Source organism: Lissotriton vulgaris, chromosome 3_1 (assembly GCF_964263255.1).
Source record: "Lissotriton vulgaris chromosome 3_1, aLisVul1.2, whole genome shotgun sequence".
Lineage (NCBI taxonomy): Eukaryota > Metazoa > Chordata > Amphibia > Caudata > Salamandridae > Lissotriton > Lissotriton vulgaris.
The window spans coordinates 1,480,648,859-1,480,673,412 of record NC_141689.1 but is presented as its reverse complement, the minus strand read 5'-3'; the positions used below and the strand labels follow the sequence as shown (position 1 = coordinate 1,480,673,412).

The 24,554-nt window shown below is 44.0% G+C and overlaps 1 protein-coding gene across 4 annotated transcripts in view; it reads right to left on the bottom strand.

The window, feature by feature from the left end:
• The window catches only part of PDLIM5 (PDZ and LIM domain 5), a 597,783-nt gene extending 579,287 nt beyond the window's left edge, over nt 1-18,496 (bottom strand). For 3 of the 4 annotated variants that reach the window (XM_086961942.1, XM_086961944.1, XM_086961945.1), the window contains exon 1: nt 18,273-18,412. The gene's annotated coding sequence lies outside the window, so the exon portion shown is untranslated. Of the gene's footprint in view, nt 1-18,070 lie in introns of all 4 variants that reach the window. The other variant, XM_086961943.1, reaches the window with a different exon arrangement.
• Between the last annotated feature and the right edge of the window lie 6,058 nt (nt 18,497-24,554).

Below are 24,554 nucleotides of genomic sequence, written 5' to 3'. Positions count from 1 at the left end.
GACCCGGCCCACAAATATATTTTACGGACCAAGCTCTATCAAATGTTATCAAATGTTATCAAGGGAGGTCTACATTAACACTGACACCTAAACAAAGACCTCCGTCAAAAACTCCCTGCTTCTAGGACATTTCCCGATGAGACATTCACTGGAGTATGTAGGTGAATGCTTTGTGAGGTCCCATGGATGAATTCCACATGCATGTTTCCCTTTTTTTCTCCTTCTGTCAGCTTTATTTTGTGTTGCTCTTCTCCTGTCCTTTCCATGGTTTTGGAGAAGAGTTGCTCAGCATCCTTGTTGTGATCAAATTGGGGGTGGATCGTAATGCGGTCGTTTTTTTTTTTTTGTCCATGCTCTGCAACCGGCCTCTTTTGCAGTGTGAGTTTTTTTTTTATATCATGAGGATGGTCGGGGGGGTCAGTGGGGGCTTAACCCTGCTTATTTTTTACTTAATTTTTATTGGGGGAAGGTGGGTACCCGTATGCCCCAACTCCTCATGTTTATTTGTAAGGCCTGCATACCTGTTGTAATGTCTAATCCAGGGATGCATTGTAGATGATGTAATGACCGGCACAGTGAAGTGCACAGCAAAAGCATACATACCAAGCGACATATAGTTATATGGCTGCCTTGTAAGTGTGTGCAATAGTAAGTACCAAAAGAAAAACATCTAGTATGTGTATCAAAAGTAGTTGGAAGGGTCCGAAGCTAAGAACAATTCCGCCAAACCAGTCAAAGTGTCAGCTCACTTTTCTTTTTTTGCACAGCAAAGCAGTCATTCATCTACTTCATTATGTTGAACTAAGAGAGAACTACCTCTTCTAAAGTATCCTTATACTATTAGAGAGACCACATCAATACTGTAGAGAAAGGATCCCAATAAAAAAATATTACAAAACTGCTTATGGTACATAATAGAGTAATTTGTGTCATCTATATATATGTTTAGCCATGCAACACTTGATGTTGTTGCACCAAGGATATTGTGTTGGATAACTAAACACTTATAAGGTCCCAAAGGTGAGACCTATTGGCTATGCCAATGCTGGTTGTACTTTTAGTAGCAGGGAGATGGACTCATCAATGTTGATTCACCACGGCATGTAGGAGTATATTTTGTGGTATTCTTATAGTACAATTTCACATACTCATAAACGCCTTTGTCGATCCACCCTGTTGCAAAAAACGACCGACTTGTGCCATAAACACTAATAGATAATTCTGGAAGGAAAATATTTAAAAATTATAGTTTAAATTTCAAAACGCAATGCTGTCCTTCTTACAGTCTGCAGTTTAAAGAGTCTTCCTACTGAACAGTAACGGACGTATTTTACTAAGATGAGGAGAGCTCACATTCATCTAGCTTTAAAACATATACAGCGGTTATCTGTGACAGAACGTGCCAGATTCAAAGGCTTAGTTCTTATTCATAGAGCTTTCTATTGTAAAGGCCCTCAGTGCTTGTCCAACAGATTTATTCTATATCAACCGGTTAGGTTACTTCGGTGATCCAATTCTTTGATGGTGGTCATCCCTCGGTTCAGAAGGGAAAAAATTGGGCGGCAACTCCTATTCCTATCTGGCTGCCAAGGAGTGGAATGCTCTCCCACTACAACTCTGGGCCACAGAGTAGCTTTTAAAAAACATCTTAAGACTCAGCTCTTTGGGTCTGCCTTCTATTTCTTTTATTCAAGGGGTCTAGACGTTACTGTTAGAACCGGGGCACCCTGGGAGTAGCTGTAGAGCTGTACAAATCTTTTTCTAATATAATAATAATGAATACAACGTGATTTTTTAGTGCCCATGATGCGGCCATGGAGTGAGTGAAAATGCTCATATTATTCAAGTATCTTTACAGTCTTTTCAACTCATCAGGTGCTGTTTAGGAGGTACTAGGTAAGGTCCTCCTCAATAATAGAGGATCACAGCACTCACACATCCAAGTATGCTTTTAGGGTGTGTAGAGACGGATTGCGTGTGGCTCACTTTGATCTGAGTTAGCGATGGTCCAAATGTTTTGTCACTTGCAAAGACAACGGCTGACTCCACACTTGGCACATTTGGACTTGGCTGTGACCAGTACATTGTTGAGCTCTATGTAGTTATTCTGATATGAAAACAAGGATGCACCACAAAGGTAAAGACAACACTGAATTTAACACTATGTACATTTCTTTGGAACATGTAATGATGTTGTTCTACCTTGAAAGGCTGCGCTGGGGAGGAGTGGAAACCTAAACAAGTCTTCGGCATCTATGAATGCTACATTTTTCCTACACTCAAGCCAGCAGAATGTCAGCGTGTTGGAGAATCTGCCGAAGTAGGATTGATGGATATGTGCACTAGCTCCGCAAACTTTCCCCTCTGTTTTTCTCTACAGTGAAATTACTTCTCTTGGCTAGAGAAATTCATCTTCCTGCACCCTAAGAAATAAGGAAGAGGTTTTCAAGCCTATTTTGCCTACTTTCTTTAGGCTCGGAGAGTAGAAGTAAAGTGAACGTGAAAAAGCTTTTGTGAATTCCAATAAAGGTATGACTTTGAAAGCGTTCATTATCTTTTCAACAGCTACCTTGCTGTTCCCTCTGTTGCAAACACCCATCTTGCTGCTGTTTCCATGAAACATAGTAAAGTAGAAAATCGCTTCTAAAGGTAGGGACTGCGGAAACTTCAAAGGATCCTTATCAGTAGCGGCTCGCATAGGCATGCTGTGGGGCAATGGGGCAGGGTGGGGGTGTAGTAAACTCTAACAAACAACGGAACGGAGGAACGTAATAATTACTTTCCTCCGTTCCTTCATACGTCTGAGTTTACTACCCCCCACCCTGCCCCTCCCGACCAGCCCCACTGCCCTGCAGCATGCCCTATGCGAGCCGCCTTCCTGAATCTCCAAATTGACTTGTCTTCAACATGTGCGGATGGAATTTGTTGAGTGCCACACAGAACTATGGTGCACATAAATTGTGTGAATGAGGTCCAGTATCTTTCTGGATGTCTTGCCCTTCAATATATATCCTAACAATGTTAGGATTCAGGCACATTTGTTATGACAAGCATGGGGAAGTAGAACCAGCACAGCAAAGGGGATTTCCACAGTCATCCGCTAATAGTAGATGGATTTTTTTGATCATCTGAATCATTGTGGACAGAGATTTGGGATATTTGAGACCTCACTGCTTTGTGGTGGGATTGAACACAATGCTTGCTTTAACAAGCAAATGCCATTATCTTGCAATTCCTTTGTGCAGTTAATTTTCTGTCGTTCTAAGGTTCTCTGCACCTTCTGGGGTAAGGGGACGAACCCAAACTGATACCTTAGTGTTTAGTGTGTGCTCTAAAACTATCCAATTGTGTATCTATCACTATTTTTCCTTTGCAAAGCAGGAAACCAAATCTCGAGAGTAAATATTTGTAACTCAATGGTCCACAATCCCATTAATTCAACCTCACGTTAATACCACTGTTTGCCTAAGCACAACATACTGATCCCAGATGCAGTGGTAATGTAAGTGACCTGGAGAATCAATTTCCAGCACTGACAACTGATTCCCTGCATTTCTTCAGCATATAAATGGTAAGAAAGATAACTACGCTTGTTATTTGGTTGTCACTGCAGTGCTGCTGTGCTAGTAGGGGCAAAGTAGTGCAGCACTGGTAATATGTTGGCAGGGTAAGTATGTGAGGTTTGGTTTCCTTCAAACTTCCACATGCAAGAGTGCACCTTGCATTCAATCTCAAGTGTAGTGCAAGGATCACATTTAAAATCGGCGAAGGTTGCGCTGCTATGTGATTGGCTGAACTGAGGCAAAAAAGGTACGGCGCCAAGATCTGCAGGCGTACCTGTATGTGCCCACGAGGCTGGATGAAGTCTCAGAATCGGGTTAGGAGTAGAGTTTAGAAGCGGCAGGGGTGCGGGGAAGGGCTCATAAATTTACTTGAGTGCACAATCTTCTGATCAGTCCAGATATGAGAGAGGCTGGAAAGTGGCAAAAGGCATGAGCAGTGTTGTATGGTTATTTCTCTATCTTCTTTCTTCCTCTGCTCTCTGGTCAGCACTGTCCACGATCCTTAGTGTTGTTGGTGGCAGCACCTTTGTCTTTTCCTGCTCTGCACACACCTCCTAGATCTGCTCTTTGCCATACTGAATAGATAGTTCCCTCCTACTGGTAACATTACATTTCGCGCTTATGCTCCTTCTGCCCACTGAACACAGATTCATGTTAGGAAATCTGGATTCTTTTATAATGCACTGCATGTGTACAATCGTTCTCAATTGCCTTTAACTATTTACTACCCATTCTGTGGGAGTGCGTAATGTTTGTTATGCTGCTACACATGCAATACTAGATCTTTGGTGATAAAGGAAGGCTGCATTGCTGCTGTTCATGCTATACTTGTCTCTGACAAAGCTTGGCCTCGTGATGCCCATGCTGCACCTTCCCTGGTCTTGTTGGGAGACTTGAGAACACATTTCCACTACACAAGAAATTCAAGTACTGGATTTGTCAATGCTTATTTGGTCTTAGCTCTATCACACAACAACGTTTTGCTCTGATAGAACTCACTTCAACTTCCCCAATAAAATGTTGTGGTTATTTGACCTCTGCTAGTCATAAGATCCAACATTAATGCCATCTTGCAAACTAATGAAATGCAAGAATATTTGGAGATTTCTTTGGGGTCGGATTGGACTTGGTCACTGGGTGGAGGAGTGATGCACAGCCTGCAAAACCATTGCCACATGGACGTTTCTGGTCGCTTTTGATATCAAGACTGGACTATGATAACGGATGCTACATCAGATTCACTAGAAGCAAAAAATCAATTGCCAAACCTCCTCCAAAAAATAACTCAGCACACAAATCCTAAGCGACAAGGCAATATTAACCCTGGCCTCAAAACACTACACCAGTTACCAGTGGTGATTAAAACTAGATTTAAAAACTCTTTGAATTTCAGTTGGCAGCAATGGGTTGGGAGCTAGTTTACTGCAGTTGAAGCAAACCACAAACAACCAAAAAAGAATCTGAGATTAATAAAGACCTCACTGCTGGCCTCTTTTTGCCACAAAAGACACACACAATTTGTAAAGAGTAGCAGCTACCTATTGTAACGCACTGTCAAAACAAAACAGATCTATCAACAACCTTTTACAATATAGACGAGTCACACACTATCCTGTAACCGAGTTTCAAGCACCTGTAAGGCCATATCCCTGATTGTTTAGCATTAGCTGCTTGTGAACTTATAGTCACTCTTCTTTGTTCTCCACTCAATGCCTAAAATTAAATTACATGCCACTGCAACAAGACTGGAGCACAATCTCGGGGCATCTTGCATGACACATACTCAAAACTACTCGTTGATACCACCACCAAAGCTCTTCTCTCATCCATGCGCCTCAGAACCATTAACATGTGGAATTTAATGTGCTTTGGGGCCTCAACTAGAGGTAGGACAGCACTACAGATATGCTGCACTACAACACCATACAGAAATGCATTCATTACCTTGACCTTTCACTTTCTATGACATGGATACTATCTCATACAGTAAAATCAGCAACATCCAATGTTAAAGGTTTGCCTGGAGCTGGCTTCTCTAGACAAAAGTACATGTGGATCTTCAACTGTGATCGTAATCGCAATTAGTTAGGACAAATGCAACCATAGCTGATCATTTTGCATCTTTCAAGAAAAGTCAACCCCAAGTATTGATATGGTCTGTTGCATGTGCTATACAACAGTTCACTTTGACGTCTATGAAAGTGTAAAGCATAAGACAATATGGCACGTACAGACTCTTGGGGTTCCTTGAACTCAGAGTTCCTTTGTTGCACCCTCTATGGATGGTGAATTCACAGGGGTTACCCTATCTGAAACCAATGATCCCCAATACACAACATAGACAAGAAGTCACAAATTGTTAATGTAAACATTCGGTAAATAAAACACCATTTCTTTTCTAGTGTCCAGGATTGTCATATTTGTGGTAATGCCTAGAATAACCCCATTTAAATTTTTAAATAAAAATGCCAGTGGAGAGAGAGGCTGAGTGGCCCTTTGGTCTGGCATTTAGAAATCTTTTTTTTCTGGTACACACCTGGTTTACCAACTTAAATATTGGCTAAACCACAAATGATGAAATTATTGGCACCCGGAACTGTGCTTGCCGACGTATGTCAAAAGATTAGTTGGTAATAACCAGCTCCCAATGAAGAATCTGTGTGGCACAAGACACCACCACATGAATACAATTACATACACCTCGTTTTCCTCTACTTTAAGTCATAATTCAATGACAACATTTTAAATGTGCCATATGATCCACTAGACCTTTGGGACACTAATCAGCCCTCCTTCATAGAAGAAAAAAACTATATGTATCAGCAACGAGTCATCTCAATATCATTACTGCATGTCAAGCCATGGTAAAATTACTGGACAGTCCTAAATTTTGCAATGGATGCACCTGAAAGAATAGTCATGGTACAACTATGACTGGTCAGGAAATGGACGCTTCAGTTGAATGACTATCATTTGAGCTTTAAAGATTGGGAGGAGCCGGAATGTGTATGAGAGGATATTTCAGTTAGAGACATTCGACATAATGAGTCAAAAGACCCTCTTGAACTGACTACCGATGTTAGCAGACCTTACGAAAGCAAACAACGTATGGATTTTTAAAAAATAAATCACCATGCTATCCGAATGGTCCCATTTAATTCCTCCCTGTTGGTTAGTAGCGGGTCCCTGCAGGCTTTTAACTAGGTCCACTACTTTGTATTATTCATTTGATTTTTTTCAGTGACTTTGATATGTCCAAAGTAAGACGAGAGCTTTGCTCTACTACACTCTCCTTGATGCAGCTGGATGACAGTTTATGTTGAGAATAACCTTCGACTGCTTCATCTAAAACCGAGTCCCAGATTTTAAGAAAGAATAGCCTCAACCTGAAAAAAATAGCTTTTCCTACTTGGGGCTCACTCCTGCCCAAGTAGTCAAATTCAGAAATCTTGAAAAGTTTGCAATCAATACTCTTCATTTTTACCACAAATAATAACTGTAATTAAAAGCGACTCTCCCTATTGGTGAGGATGCGCCAAAATAGATCATACCCTGGCTTCAGAAAACTCAGAACGGGACTGGATTAATGTAACATTCTTTATTCTGGTGAAGACTACAATGTATCAAAAGGTTGAAGCAACTACACAATTATTTTGCTCCAGTTTTGTATTGGTCGCCCACTGTAGGCATGCAGCACTACGTCGAAGGGTGTTCAGTGGCCTGCAAACAGGCAATGAACTCGCCCTCTCGCAAAGGCCCGTCACAGCCTTTCTATGGCACAGGCAGGGGGAGTGGAACGGAACGTTCCTACTAGATATTTTAGCTTAAGCCTTAACCTTCTTGCATAAGCATCCCAAGGCAACAGTCATCCCTAGACCTCCGTTGTAGAGTCAAGTATTCTCAACTTTTCTTTTTTATATGGAACTTTATTGACATTTGAATCAGAGATCAGAGTCAGTAAGAATCTCAAACAATGAAAGTATGTAACAACAATAAAATAACTATGTGGAACGAAGTACCCATACAACCTGTGCAAACAGCACACCATTCGCCCAGATTGTTGCTAAAGCCTGGACAGGAAAGAAAGTACCATTCAGTAGTAATGGGGCATTTCATACCCCTCCTGCCTCCCAACTCCCAATTTAGGGTACTTAAGGATTATTACCAGGACCCACCTCGTGGATCCTGTAAGCACCCCCTTGTTGTGCCTATCTATGCCCCAAAATCACTGCCTCTTCATCTCACAGGTGCCGTGAGGTATTTTGTGAAACCCCGATCCATGTTTATCAGCATCTTTGCTGACTGCAGACATCTGTAGGTACTCTACAAGGCCCCAAACAAATACCTATCAGTTCGTTTTCCAACTACCAGCATGGAACCTTCAACAGTACACACAGGCATTCTCTCCAAAATGTGTGAACCACCCTGCATACCAAAGCCAACTGAAAGAAATCTTCCCCATCACAAAGACATATCAGACAGTTGAGGTAAGTGATTGCATCAAGTGATTTCATTTTAGTTGCACGACCTTTCCATTATACACTCCTCGTGGTAGAAGGAAATGACCTACATTGCACAAAGCATGGACAAAATTGCTCCTTCTGGAGCTACCATCTAATCGTTATGCCACAACTCTTCACTTATACTGCCCAGGTCTCCCCCCAACGTCCCCAGAAGGTTACAAATGTATCCAGCACATGTACAACCATAATCTTATTTATAAAAACATTTTGCCAATTAGTTTAGTCTGGCAGACCCTCACATCTTTTTTCTTAAACTTCCTGTAAGTACCCATCAGGCTAGTATTGGTGTAATAAGTGTTTTTTTTCAGTTGCATTTTTCATTCCACCAGAGCACTTAACTTTTGTGAAGTTTAATAGATACCATCTCGAATCCCTCTAAGAACCTATCTGTTTAAGCCAAGTCCACAACCACAGTGGGGTCTTTTTAGTCAGCCTGTTTCTAGCTCTGAAGCATGTGGACAAGTGGAGCTCATATGGCAACTGGCATTAATATAGGATAAATTGGAGATTATCTTTCTCTACTACCACTTGCACAATACTTACAGATGGCTCCCACCTTGGATCACGGAGTCAGTCATTTATCAGTATCAGTGGAGGGGCCTGAAAACAGTAGTGAATGTGTGCCTTCCCGAGGTTGCCAGCCTATACTAATTGGTACAATTTATCTATAAAAACCCAGGGCACTCTTTCTTGCCTTGCGTACTTTCGAGGACACCCCTTGGCATTGCATGTAAATAGTTCTGCAGTGCATGTAAGAATTTGAGCAGAGCATGATAAATAGGCATTCCAGCCTGTCATGGTTATGAGGAGTGTCCCTCAAGAACACACACTACCCTCTATGCAAGAAGAGGCAATAAGAAATCCTTCTGTTCTCGTCACTGAATTCCCAAGGTACTACAATCCCTTTCTCTCAATCGGTAGTTATGATGGATAACTGCTGTCATCCCATCCTGTACAGGATGGGCCGAAGATTGAACCGAAATCATTTTAAAGCCCAAGAAGGTGCTGAAGCATTTGATAACTTCAATTAATATCAGTCCCATCGACCGTCTATGTGCAAAGTCTGCATACCATGGTATTTGTTTTGCTATGTCAGAGATGCTATCTTCTCAACAGGTAGTGAAGCGACAGGTGGCATCCTTGTCTAGGGTCTCTGGTGATTAGAAACAGGCACACAAAAGCCCGGTTTACTCTAACATGCACTACTGGGCACACAAAGTATTGTGATCCATTGTGTAACCAAAAAGAAAAGTAATGGGCAAATAGCCACAGGATTTCCATTGGGGCCAGGATGTTTCAGGTTTCTTTCAACGCTTTTCCTCATCCTTCACTGGACAAGTCCCTTACAAATGTATCTAGTTGAGTTACTATTCCCTGCATGATACAGTGTCTGGTAACGATCTCCATATACCTAACAGGGAGCTGCTGCACTATGTACCTCAATAAATAGCTTCTTTAACCTTTGAAGTTAGGACACTTGGGTTTCAGTGATGTAAATACCTTGAGCCGAAAACAAAAACGAAAAAAAAAGAAGAGAAGATTAGATTTGTAGGTTAGATGCAAACAGAAAGGGGGCATTCCTCAAGTGACCGTCTTCCCAAAGAAGTGCAAAACCTACTTTTGACATGCTAACTAAGGAAATTGTGTTTTTTTAATTGTAAACCAATTTCCCTAAGTCTTTCCAACTCCTGTCTCCTCAATAATTGCATTAGATATGACATTACATGTGCAACTTGACAGCTTGTATTAGCACAGTTTGCGTAATTTAAGTATCTTCATTAATCATATACTCTGGAGTAATTTTAAACAAAATGGTAGGCAAAGTACGCCAACTTCTACAGATGGGGTGGGATTTTACTTGAAACGCAGAAGGCCATCATTAAAAGATAAAATGCATTGTTTACCTAATGAATACATTTCTGGGGTACAATGGCTTCAAATATAATACTATTTAGAAAACGAGAGGAACCCTTGGTAACCCAAAGGACTGGGGTTCAGACAGAAACTCTAAAGTAATGTCCTCTGGGAATATTTTATATTCACACCTTATTTAGGAAATACCTCATACCATCCAGTCTATTCTCATGCACTCAGCGTACAGTCCAAGAGGTCACTGCTAAGCCCAGTGTTTGCAACGCATTGGCATACAAATCTACAGTTTATAAATGTATGATTAGTTTATTAGAAAAATTAATACAAGGTTAAAAACATTTTATCCACAAATCACAAAAGAAAAAATCATTACATCAGTGCAATTCCTAACACAAATAATCACAATAAAAAAACAATATTAAAAAACACAAAACACGAGAGTTAAAACAGACAGTAATCTTGGTCATAAATCGCCATAACCCATAACATTAATTATACAAATGAACCCTGCCGTCTTGTAGTTCATCAATATGTAGGGTAACATGCATTTGAATGGATTTACATCAAGAAGAGACGTCAAAGCGTTTCGAAGGCCTATTTGAATTGAACCTTCTTTTTCAAGACAGTAGCGTAATGTACTCATGTTGTCTTAGAAAATTCGTAAACTGTTATGTGGTGTGCCAAAAAATTGTTTGGACAGTGTTAATCCAAAGGCCCTGTGATCAGCTACCGCAGCCTGATCTGCCCCTCATTTGTTCCAATTCCCTTTCTCTGATAGGGCGTTTGCGGCTGTACGTACATCCAGTCCCAACTATAGGATCCAACCAACAGCTTGATACCTAGTATAAACTGAAATTATAAACAAATTTCCTCTAACATGCACTACTTGACTGCAAGAAGAAGGGAAGTTGCAGATCTTCCCTTCTTCTTGCAGGAGCCACTATACTTCAATTAAAATGGTTTATTTTGACCACGTCTCTCTTTGGGTCCTTGTGGTTCTATATTCCTGCATTGTTCTTTTTATATAGCTTCGCACATAAAAACCGGCGACACACGGGTACGTCTGTCCTGGTGGTTTGTTTAGTCATGTAATATGTGATGTAATCAGCAGTGCATTGCAGGGGCGCGAGTTATAGTTAGCTCAACTAACTATAACCGCTGAATTGCTCTGGTTTTGTACAGTTAAAATGTCTAACAAACTATAACGTCCCTGAAACCTATGTTTTTTCAGTGAATTTCTGAGGTTTTTTTAATGCTAATTTCTAACTATAAGGTAATAGTCGCGTTTACAGAGTGGTGCAGAAAGGGACTTGGGCCTCTGACCAGCGCTCAGGAATCCCACAGCGTAGGACTTACAGGAGGTACCAGGAGGGCTACTTGGCCGCCAAAGTTCCTCAGGAGTAAAGTACACTTCATACCCCAACCAGTACTGTGCCGGAGGCATGTTTGCAGAGTGGAGGAGAAAAGTGAGCATGGCCTCCGAAGAACTCTTAGAAATCCCACTGTGTGGGACTAAGTGGAGGTAACAGGAGGGTTGGTTGGCCCCCAAGCTCAACCTTTGGGGCCAACTACCCCTCCTATTACCTCCAGTAAGTCCTACACTGCGGGATTGCTAAATTGTCATAGCAGGGATGCCCCCCTTTCCCTGCCACTCTGCAAATGCACTCCCTAGGGGCCAACTAGCCTACCTGATACCTCCAGTATGCCCCAGATAGTAGATAGTGGTATTGCTGACAGGTGGACACAGGCCACGCCCCCTTTCTCCACCACTCTGCAAATGCGCCTCCTGGCGCGTTCTTGGTTGGGGGTTTTGTCCAGGCCACGCCCCCTTTCCCCACAACTCTGCAAATGCGCCTCCTGGCGCGTTCTTGGTTGGGGGTTTTGTCCTGGGGGGGGTGTGTCCTTTTTTCTCGTGACTTAGCTCAACCGAGTCACAAGATGGCTGCCAACACTTTCTGGTTTGAAGTGTTGGTAGCCAATCAGAGTCAAGCTCATGCTCCGGAGGGTTCGCGTATCCATTGCATTCACAAGATATATAATTTCTTTAAATTTGAATATTTCAGAAACTACTGAACAGATTTACACCATTTTAAAAAAGAACACTTTCTAAACCAAGAGCTACCTTTTTGCCAAATTTGGTGTAATCCCGTTGAGCAGTTCGGGCTGTAGCTTTGTCTAAAGTTTTCTATGTAAATTAACATGGAGAAAATGAGCTTTGGGACCCCCTTTTTTCTCAGCCCCCTCTTGATGAATCACCCCAAAACTTTCAAGATCGGAGCTGACCGGAGCAGGGCATTAGTTTTAAGAATTTCGCAAAGATTTGTCAAACGGCGCCAAAGATATTGTCAAATAAAAAAATACTTTTCCTATGGAAACTAGGTCCTAACTATAGCTACCTACTGGTGACTGCCAAGAGGTTATTTATATATATTTCTGTTATCATATGGGTTGATTTTATTCCCCAATAACCTGGACTCTTATAGCTGTGTGTCCATATCATTGAATTAACAGTAGTCACACTGTAAGGTCATCAGTGCACATGACAATAGCTTATCTTAGCATCTGCATAAGATATGATTTAGATAATTTTCAGACAACGAAATTAGGTGTGTGTTAGAGGCATAGCTCCCAATTGATTTTCCAACATGTTAAGTAGCTATGGAGCCTAACCATCTAAAATGTCATGTACTGGTTCCAAGTTAGAAACCATGCCATTAACAATATGGAGACAGTGATAGATCTTGAAATTATCCAATTCATGCGAAATCCCGAAAGAACCAGAGCCCATTTAACTGATTGTATTCAATCTACTACCACCGCCATGGGCAAATAGAATTAAACACTAGCTACATCAAAGATGCAACAACACAGATTTGGAAGTCATCAGTGTATATTTCATCCAGGACCTTACAATAACCAGGCACTGGCTAAAACTTCAGAGGTGACATAAAAGTGTTCACGAGACTACAGAGACCTTTGTGGGAAAGCACAGTCAACCATGAGTGTAATTCTGATAAAGGAATGAAGACATAATTGCTGATCTGAATTGTACAGTTCCCTCTAATCTAAGATAAGATTACTGAGCAGCCAGTGATTCTGAAGACCACCAATACATCTAGCAGAATGGCAAGACGCGACCGCATATATAATTAGCAGCAGACATCTTGGAAGACTGCCAGTGTTTCTGTTGTGTGATGGCACAAAAGTTCATTTCAGCAGAAAATACTTCATAAAATTCCAAAACTCTGGGTATTGACCAACCCACCTGACAGCCAAAGACGGGATGGTGGTAGACCATTCAGTTATAGATACTGACCTACCCAACTATTTAAGAAAAAATACTATAAACAAAATCCGGACTTCCCATAAAGCTGTTTTCACCACAAGCCACAATACAAGAAGAACAAAGAGCAATTTCTAAGGAAGCACTCCAAGTGAAATTAAAAACACCCGAAGTGTGTGTTTTATTTATTAATTACTTCACGCCCTTAAATGTGACAAAAAGGGCCATCAGACTTTTGAAAAGTACCTACGATGTTCTTTTTTTTCCGAGAAGAGCTTTTAGAACCTCCTTTAGGCTGTCACAACACAATTATTATGAAGTCTGCAACACATTGTTAGCCTGCTAACCAGGATCATGCACCCGCCCAGACTGGGCTGTGAAACAAGCCGCACCCTCAACATGCCGCACCCACTCCAAGCATGGCTTTCCTTGCTCCCACCCACATACAGCTACTTTATTACACTGCTGGCCTTTCATTTACACAGGCAACCCCAGACCTTTAAATAAGTTGTACTTGCATGCCAGTGTGAAAAGCACACTGTGCAAATGCAATCTCTATATTTGTGAAGGTTTCGCCGCTCCAACATTTAGAATAAGATTTTACTCTTAAAACACATTGGAAAGAATCGTTAAGAAGGCAAATCCTTGAGCAAAACAAAGTGCAGTGAGACGTTTCGGGCCTAAAAATAAAGTATAGTATTGCAAGGTTGTGGGCTTAATGGATAAGGCATCCTTTCCAATAGCCTGCTTGGCCCCTTGTCCATTGGTTCAAATCCTGGCGGGTCCGCTTTGCCTTTCGAGGACAATAAAATGGCACCATTGGTTTGGGTAATAGTGAACACTGTTATTCATCCTTAAGGGGGTAATGTGGGCTTTGTTAAAACAAGATTATCTTAGGATTCGAAAACCAGAGTAGCACCTCATGTACCTTCTAACCGTGGCACTCAGTTAATACACTGAATTAATGTTGCCCACTAAAGAGTTCACTCAGGCAACTTTTGAGGAGCGAAAACTCAAACAAAACTGTGGGGATCATACACGAACCTCAATGAGCAACTCAAACTGGAGAGCGGCATCAACAATATTAACTGCTTTCTTTTTCTTCACATCCTTTCACAACCATGCTTCTTGTCCGAAGTCTCACCCATAACTTAAATTTGTCTCTCTGAGTCTCTCAACCATGCCAACAACACATCAAGCTCACTGCAGGAGGTTCCCTGGCTTTGGGGAGCAGAGGGTGCAGTCCTCTCGTTCTGATAGGGCAGAGGAGGCCATTCTAATTATGATGGCAGCAGCCGGTCAGCTCCACAGAGGGCGTAGAGCCACATCTACTAATGACCTCTTCGAGGTACATCACGACACCCAGAGGGCCTGACCTGCTGCACTTCTTTGAGTTTATTAAAAGGCTCCACAGCAAATGAGAATGCAGCAATTCCATATTGAATGTCAATGCAAGCCTGTTATGGGTAGCAGAAACTGCAATTTCCCAGAGGAGCTCAAAGCATTTCATGACTTTCCTTGAATATCCTCATGATGATGCAGATTTCTCCTTATTAGCAATTGGCAGCTACTATTCCTTTCTAATGATAAGGCGGAGCTTTTGTGAAGGGTTTTGTATCACTTTCTCTTCCCTCCCTACACAAGCATGTCTTACAGTTGGATATCAGGCAATGCCAACAGGTCAGGAATCGCAGGTGATTTAGGGCTTATCAAATAACAAATTTCCATTTTCACCCAATGTGATATTCAAATTGACCCCTCCCGACACGAGAAAAACCGTCACCCAGACCCTCATCACCAGCAGACTCGACTACGGGAACACCCTCTACTCAGGAACAACAACCAAGCTCCTGAGACGACTCCAGAACGCCTCTGCACGACTGATCCTCGACATCCCCCGACGCAGCCACATCACACCCCACCTGAGAGGCCTGCACTGGCTCCCCGTCAACAAGAGAATCACCTTCAAACTCCTCACCCACGCACACAAAGCGCTACACAACACCGGATCAACATACCTCAACAACCGACTCAGCTTCCAAACCCCCACCCGCAACCTCCGCTCTGCCACCCTCGCCCCAGTTCCTCGTACCCGGTAAACCACCGCCGGCGGCAGATACTTCTACCTCGCCGCCAAGACCTGGAACGCTCTCCCTACCGACCTATGACAGACCCAGGACCAGCTGACCTTCAGAAGACTCCTCAAGACCTGGCTCTTCGATCAGTAGCAGCCCCCCCCAGCGCTTTGAGACCCTCACGGGTATGTAGTGCGCTTTATAAATCCATTGATTGATTGAATGTCAATGCTCTCGCTGCTTATAGATTACCAGAAGAACAGGGGCTGTATTATGTATTGGTATGGATTGCGCCCAGCGCACCTTTGAAAAGGTGCACTGGGCACAAACAATGCCAATGTGACCCATTTTGGTTAATGCGCTACCCTAGGGGCAGCCGCAAACTTGCGCTGCCTTGGGGGCAGCGCATTCATGTGAAAACACAGAGCAGCTGCTCTATGTTTTCACAGTGCAGGCGGCACCCGCCTGCACTTTCAAAGGGGATTAGAGATACCATTGAAGACGGGTGCAGTTAGTGACTGTACCCACCTGCAAGGGGATGTCTGGGTGGTCCATGGGGCCCCCTTTACCCCCAGCAGAGGGCTGCTCTCAGGGAGCGCTCTGCCAGTGCGCCACCTTTTAAATGGTGCGCTGAGTGTGCGCCTCCTGCGGGCTTCCTTGGCACTGCGCCTTCATCTGCAATATGGCGCGGGCAGTCAAAGGAATCCCCTCATTTGAATTTGGCACGCTCCTATGCAAATGAGGGAACACCCTCTGTTGATAGCGCTGGCGCTTTAAGGGCGCCAGCGCTATCGGTAATATAGAAGGTGACGCACAAGCGTCTGCGCACCCTTCTATAATACCAGAGTACCCGGGCGAAAAAGTGGGTGCAAACGCCCATTGCGCCCCCCGGGGTACCTTAAGGAATACAGCGCCAGGAGTCTTAATGAGCTCCTCCCTGCAGAACAATCAAACCTCCTAATCCCCCAACGAAACCTCAGAGCAAGGAATAGCTGGAAAAGTGACACAGAAGTACTACCATTTTTAAGTGCATAAAATAAGTAATGTGAACTCAAAGACTATCCGCCAACTTCTCAAGCCAGCCAACAGGCCCTAGCCTTAAACTCAACACACTTAAAGATACAGTACGTAAAGACCACGCACAATTACATTTACCCAGAATGAGTTTGCATACAATGATACTAAATGAGACATAGTCACATAGTGTGTGATTATCCGGAAATCTGGCAAGAATCCGTTCATTCTGGCGAATTTTAGGTGTCACAGATCACATATCTAGCCTGAACACACTGGACACTATGGACACTGTCTCCAGTTCTAACATTTTAACCTACTACAAATCATGGATTTCAGGATCATTCGTCTAAATAGTTCTTTGGAAGCAAGAAGCCTAAAACACCCAGAATCCATTAGGCTGTGAATCAAAAGTCCGGAACTAAAACTAATGTCCTTAGTGATACAAATTGACGCCTAAGGAGGTGGCTACCCAATTCACATCATTAAAAACATACACAATTGTCATGTTATTTAAAACAAAAACGTCAGCGCTTATCCAGCTAAACATCTGGTCATATTTCATAATGAGTGTTTTGGAAAATTAGAAAAAAAACGTAATTATCAGTAGTTGAAACTATGTACGTGATGCAGCATAATGGTTATGCTGTTGTGAGTCTGTGACACAAACCCCCACTCACCACTAAAGATGTGAGTAAATGACTTGCTGCACATTACAGGCTCCACACCTACTCACTTTCGTGCCAGCCATGCCACTCCCAGCCTGGGTAGAAAGGGCACCTCACGCAATCATCTTCCCTTCAGCAGGTTCACATTTCATTAACTATTTACATTCCCAGCAGTATGGAAAACCAACAGCAGCGGAACAGTAAAAAAAAAACAACGGAGAAGGCTAAAGACAGCAGAAATGTACCACAGCAGTAATCACATTACATCCTAAGATTTCCGGTGTAATTAGCTCTCTGCGGAAAACAGGGGGAATAACCTGCAGCTACCGATCTGTCCTGTTTGCTTTGACCGTTGTTTACCACCAACCTGCTGCCGGTGGTAATAATAATGGAGTTATCATGCAGCAAAGCAGTAATTCCACCAAACCGAAGACCAGCAGAAACCGTGAAAATCGGGGTTACAAGATTGCCACAGATTTCAGTGAATCCACTGTTGCCTCTCTGCCAGCTGAAAAGGGGGCTGACTGATGCGAGATGTTTTTGACACATCCAAGCATAATAGTGCCAGAAAAAATAATAGGAAAGTGTAAAATAGTTCAGAGAAGCGCACATTTTATACATGGGAGGGAGTGACCTAAATTCATATCGCTTGAACGGTGTACGGTAGTTTAAAAACGTATTTTGGAACAGGGTCTGCTCCAGACTGCAGAATTAAACATAAGGGCAGAAGTTTAAAGCAACATTTTTGAACGGGGCGACAGGCTAAAATTTAACTTTTAGACAGTGGACAGCAGTGTAAAAAAAGTATGTTCTGTTTTTTTACACAGCTGTCCTCGGTCTAAACGTGCGATGTAAACGTCCAGATATCTGCAGCTCTATACAGGAAGTAAAAATGTAGCAGACATGGAACAATGCAATGACTTAATTTAGATACACTGATAAAATAGGGTCGCAGGAAGTTCAAATGCTGAGCACTTTAATACTATCATTGTTGGCGAATGAAAAAAAAGGGAACATGTCTTTTCTAAGCGTGCCACTAAATTAAAATAAGCACTAAGGGTAAACAGCTCACCAGCAAACAGGAAGATATAAAACACAGTGCTGCTCCGCGACCAGCAGTCTAGTCTCCCCGCCTTCTGCTTGCAGTCCTTAGCTAAAGTAAGCCTCGACACTGAGCTGTGTCAGGCTGAGGGTTTCCCCTCCTTCCACAGCGCTTGTGTTGCAACCTGTTGCTGGCGATTTGAGTACAACATCCACACCCCCAACTCACTCACCTAAACTCAGACGAGAGGGCAATGCGGGCCGGCGCGGATGAGCTGTGACAGGGGGCAGCGACAGAGGGAGTTTTGTTGAGCTCTCAGCACGCACACTCTTTCTATATCCCCCCTCCCTCACAAGCACACATGCCATTCACTTCCGCCTCTCTCTCTCTCTGCCCCTCCCAGCCCTGCAGACTAGGAAAGAGCTTGCAGGGCAGGATTTTTTTTCTCACCGAGAGGAAGAGATCGAACCGTGCGAAGGTTTCAGCTCTTATTAGCGTTAAAATAATCGCCGATTTGTGCATGAATGAGGTCGCCGGGATGTCTTGGCGTCACCGACTTTTCTTCACGAAGGAATATTTTGGATCAGGCGGATCACGTTCTTATGTAGTGGTTTATTCTAAAACTGTTTTATTATGGTGTTCGTTGAATGTAAATAAAGTTATAAGTGTCGTGACTTTATAATGTGGCTCATTAGCATCTGAGCGGAAAAGAGGAGAAAGCGGTTATTATGGTCACACAGTTTTCTGCAAGTGACTAATTTTCATAGGACAGTCTTTCAACCTTGAAAAAATGCACATATTGAAATTGCTATTTAATAACAAGGGGTGGTGATGGACAGAGTTTCTGAATTAAGCAGAATACTCTCACCCAGTCAAGAGATCAGGGCTAGTTCCAACACCGTTTTTTAGCTCACTGCACCATCCCAGCTCAGAACCGGGCTATATGCAAATTAGTCTGTTCCTGTCCCAGTGCATGATGGGAACAGGGCAAACCAAACTACCAAGCCATGTACTCCCATCGCTGATTCCTGTTATAGGGCCCCGTGAGCCGCAAAGCTGACGAGCTTTTAGGGACGCACCTGCACACCTGAGAGGCAACGAAGCCTGAGACGGTTGTTTGGCGGCCTTCTCTGCCATCCCAGAACTTTTCTCTACTGATGAGGGATACCATTCCGAAACACGAGCTATGTCTCGTGTCTAGAGATACTGGAAATATCAAGTACTTACTTGCACCAACCTTGGTGAAACACTCACAAACTTTTTCTCAACTCTTCAAGTCATACGCACTGCATATACCAGAATGCAGAGGGGTGATCCAGCGGAGAGGCTAGTAGTGTGCTCACATCGTTGATTCCTGTTATAGGGCTCCCGTGAGCCCCCAAGCTGATGAGCTTTTAGAGACGCACCTTCGCGCCTGAGAGGCAACAAAGTCTGTGACGGTTTTTTGGCGGCCTTCTCTGCCACCCCAGAACTTCTCTCTACTGATGAGGGATACCATCCCGAAACACGAGCCATGTCTCGTGTCTAGAGATACTGAAAATATCAAGTACTTACTTGCACCAACCTTGGTGAAACACTCACAAACTTTTTCTCAACTCTTCAAGTAATACGCACTACATATACCAGAATGCAGAGGGGCGATCCGGCGGAGAGGCTAGCAGTGTGCTCCCATCGTTGATTCCTGTTATAGGGCTCCTGTGAGCCCCCAAGCTGACAAGCTTTTGGAGACACACCTGTGCGCCTGAGAGGCAACGAAGCCTGTGACGGTTGTTTGGCGACCTTCTCTGCCACCCCAGAACTTTTCTCTACTGATGAGGGATACCATCCCGAAACACAAGCCATGTCTCGTGTCTAGAGATACTGGAAATATCAAGTACTTACTTGCACCAACCTTGGTGAAACACTCACAAACTTTTTCTCAACTCTTCAAGTCATACGCACTGCATATACCAGAATGCAGAGGGCCGATCCGGCGGAGAGGCTAGCAGTGTGCTCACATCGTTGATTCCTGTTATAGGGCTCCCGTGAGCCCCCAAGCTGATGAGCTTTTAGAGACGCACCTGCGCGACTGAGAGGCAACGAAGCCTGTGACAGTTGTTTGGTGGCCTTCTCTGTCACACCAGAACTTTTCTCTACTGATGAGGGATACCATCCCGAAACACGAGCCAAGTCTCGTGTCTAGAGATACTGGAAATATCAAGTACTTACTTGCACCAACCTTGGTGAAACACTCACAAACTTTTTCTTAACTCTTCAAGTCATACGCACTGCATATACCAGAATGCAGAGGAGCGATCAGGCGGAGAGGCTAGCAGTGTGCTCCCATCGTTGATTCCTGTTATAGGGCTCCCATGAGCCCCCAAGCTGAGGAGCTTTTGGAGACGCATCTGCGCGCCTGAGAGGCAACGAAGCCTGTGACGGTTGTTTGGCGGCCTTCTCTGCCACCCCAGAAATTTTCTGTACTGATGAGGGATACCATCCCGAAACACTAGCCATGTCTCGTGTCTAGAGATACTGGAAATATCAAGTACTTACTTGCACCAACCTTGGTGAAACAATCACAAACTTTTTCTCAACTCTTCAAGTCATACGCACTGCGTATACCAGAATGCAGAGGGGCGATCCGGCGGAGAGGCTAGCAGTGTGCTCCCATTGTTGTTTCCTTACAAATGAGAAGCATTTGCTTAGTTGCATAAATATATGTATGCATGTCAAAATTGAAAAGTGCAGATTCGAGACAAAATTGTGTGCATTTTCACAACTTAAGAGCTGGTATTTGGAGAAACGTATTACTACTAATACCTTGGTACCAGGGGCATTGCAGCTCTCTTTCGTAGCCAGTGCTTAATTTGTGGCAGTAGAATCCAGTGCTCTCCACCTAAACTTAATTGTCAACACCAGCACTTATGAGAGTCTGCCGTGGTACCCAGGGGGAGACCAAACCATATACTAAAATAGTGGAATGCAAACCACAGTCTAAGTTGAGAATGGACCCAGAAAATGTAGAAGAGCCAGGGACCCAAGGAACCACCCAAGGTGAGTATCCAGGAGCCCCACTGAGGTTGTGTGTAGAGCGGGGACACAACTGCATGCTCAATGTTAGGCAATAGCTAAGTTGCAGTTGCAATTTAAAAGAAGAATGATCCTTCCCAGTGTACTCCGAAAAAACCCAGTGGAAGATGGGAGGTTGGAGAATCACCCCACTTGTGGATACTCCAGGAACTAGGATACCTACACCACGGAAACCGGGTGCATAGGTGTGAAGTGACGTCTGAAACAGCCGTAGACCACAATGGATGACTTTGGAAAAGATGCCGCTGACGAAGAAGGTGAAAGTGTCCAGTGGAACCCAAAGGTGGATTGAAGGTGAGAGATACTTGCAAGAAGAGGGGTTGGATAGAGACTGTGCCACTAAGGAGTGACCAGGAGGCACGGAAGACAAATGCCCACCGATGTCGGATATGCAGGAGAGTTGACGGTGCCTTTGAAGTTGCAGCTGGACGGACCAGGCAATGCAGAGGAGGACCAGGAGCTGTGTACGAGCTGTCCCACATCGGATGTCAGGAGCCAATGGGGTCAGTGTCAGGCAGGGGCACCAACAAACCTTAGCAACAGCAACCAACATAGGTGAAGAAAAAGGTGCAGTGTTGGGACCAGCAGCGCCCAAGTGACTCACCACAGGCAGCTAACTCAGAGCAGGCCCAGAGCAAGCAGGGAAGCCCACTGGAGCCAAAGAAGACCCTCAAGAGGACCCACGGGCTAAAGGCACAGGAGTCGCAAGAGGACCTCGAGCAGCTCACCAAAGGATGCAGGCCCGCGGTGCAAAGGATGCAATGCAGGCAAAGATCTTGGCTGCAGCAGATGCTTGAGGTTGGACCTTCTTGGAGCCTGAAGATCTTTGGGGGAGAGGGTTAGCAAGCCTTGGCAACAGCAAGTCGATACAGTGCACAGGGTTGCATACAAGCGGTTCCCGACGAGGGAGACTGGCCTCAAACTCGGTGTGAAGACATTACAGGCCTCAAGGAAGTTGGAGGACCACAACTTGTGTTCCTGAGCCTTTTGGAGTCCATGAGATCCCAGGATCAGCAGACTGGCCAGCTGCGTTGCAAGGTCTGCAGATGCAGGGGAGTGACTCTTTCACTCCAAGGGAGACTCCTTCGGGTGTCTTGGATGTCTGCAGGCCTTGTGAAGAACCTGTATGGAGCACAGGCACAGATGTTGCAGCAGACTTGCAGGACAATGAGACCAGGAGTGGAAGGAGTCTTCCCAGTTGCAGTCTCGGTTGCCAACACTGAAGTCCAGTGAGGTTTAGAGTGCCTAGACGATTGAAGTTGAAGTGGCATGTGATCTGAATCTTGTCCCCCAACAAATCGAGGGACCTACCCACAGGTATGTCCTTAAGAACCCTAAGTAAAGGGCTGGAGCGATTCAGGGGTCCCTCCAAGAGGAGGGGCTGGACAGTGGGGAGGATACTCCCATGTCCTTTGTCCAGTTGCGCTCCAGAGCGGGAGCCAACGGCTCCCTGAACTGGTTTGGACAGGAGTATGCAAGAAGAGCAGCAAATGTGCCCTTCAAGCAGTCTGAGTGGTGCTAGTAAGCGCCCCCACCTTGTCGCAATACACTAAGTCCTGTCTGGGAGATGGTGACAGGATACCTATTGTTCTGCCTTCCTCTGCTCGACCTTAGCTCAGCAGCAGGAGGGCAGCATTGTGTCTCTGGTTGGCAGCAGCCATAGTTTGCTGTCCGGGTCTAGAAGACTGGTGCCGGGAGCACTGAGGGCCTCCCAGGGGAGCTTTACAGTGCATTGGATCATACCTCCCACAATGTTTACGGTGTGGAAAATAGTGTGGGGGATTCCAACATGTTTCCTATACCACAATAGGTTTTTTTTTAATTTCAGTTTAGAGATGGTCATCACGTAATGACGCATGGCCACTCTATGTATCTTAATGGCTGATGCACTTACAACCCAGGAGAATGGACTCCGACAGTTGTAGGGGTATCCTGCTCATGCAGGGGCACCCTCACATTTTGAACCGAGCACCCTGCCTTCAGGATTGAAAGGCCTGCCTTAGGGGTGACTTATAGTTTTTATGTGCAGTGACCTCAGGTATAAGGAAACTTATATTTATCATAAGTTGTGCCAGCACCAACTCACGCATCCTGCATTGGCAGGCCTGTAGTCACAATTTGAATGGTCTCTCATGGGTGGCATAATACATGATTCAGCCCATGGGAGACCCCTGGTATACCTATGCCCTAGGAACCTTAGTACCACATACTAGGGACTTATCATAGTACGCCAGTATTAAATCTGGAGTGTACCTAAGTACTCACCATGTCCAATTTAGGGAAGATTTTGAAATTCAACTGTGTTGTCGATGGGATGAACAAGATGTCGGAGTTACAACAAATAATCCGTTAAGCCCCCTGCATCAATATTCGTTTTTTACACATCAGGACATTTAGCAAGAAAACCTCACACAATGATGACTTATAGTAGCGATACAGCAGTAAACATCATGCGACTTAGCCTTCTTCAATCACCAAAAAACTGTGGTCATTGAATATCAATAACTCGGGATTAACTACATCTCCCATAATCCTGCTGTTCCAAAACACGTGACTTTACGGACTCCTTCCGGGCCATGCGCTCGTAAATCAACCGACAAGCAGAGCACAGCTGAACGCCAGCGGAGTAAATTGTAGACCGGTGACCGATAGCACAAAATTTGAAAATAATAAGGTGAGACATGCGGCTATACACTTGAATTTAACCCATAACTTAGTTAGCCAGCGCAAATACTTATAAATTACTGACCTACTCGAACTATTTTTAAACTCAAAGACGAAGTATGTTCGTGTAGGACTCACGCGAATGCGGCTTTTACAACCAAAAAAAGAGAAACCCACGGCCTTTTTCGGTCTAGAGCCAGTCAAACCAAGTACGTTTGAGAACCATGTGTAGAAGCCTATCTAACACGCCGCATGGAAACCAAGAGGACTAAAGTGTTTGTTTATAATCCATAACAGATAACGCAACCACTTTTCAAATTGTGACCAAGAGCCTTGTGATTTGAATTTTACCCAAACAAGAAATGGGACCAGCTACGTGTTCCTGAACACACTTGCATAGATAGTAAGTCCTTTTTGCCGTATAACCAAAAAGTATCAAAGCAAATAACAACAAAGTGTCTCTTTATGTAACCCGAGACAAACGGTTTGTCTCTCCCTTTCCATCTAGAATTTGAATGTGTTTCAGGAAAACGCCAAGAGCGCTGACATTTGAAACAAAGTGTCCGTGAAGGACAGAGGTAACTATCTGTACCTACATACAAAAAGTTCACAAGAACGAAGGTGAAGGCAACTATATTGAATTGTTCCCCCTTTATTCTCTAACAGGTACCCAGTCAAGCCTGATGAAAAACCCGGGAAATCAATAGCGGGTTTGGAAACGCGTCGTCTGTTTCATAGATTTTCATATTATCCACAAAGGGCCTTTAGATCAAGAGTG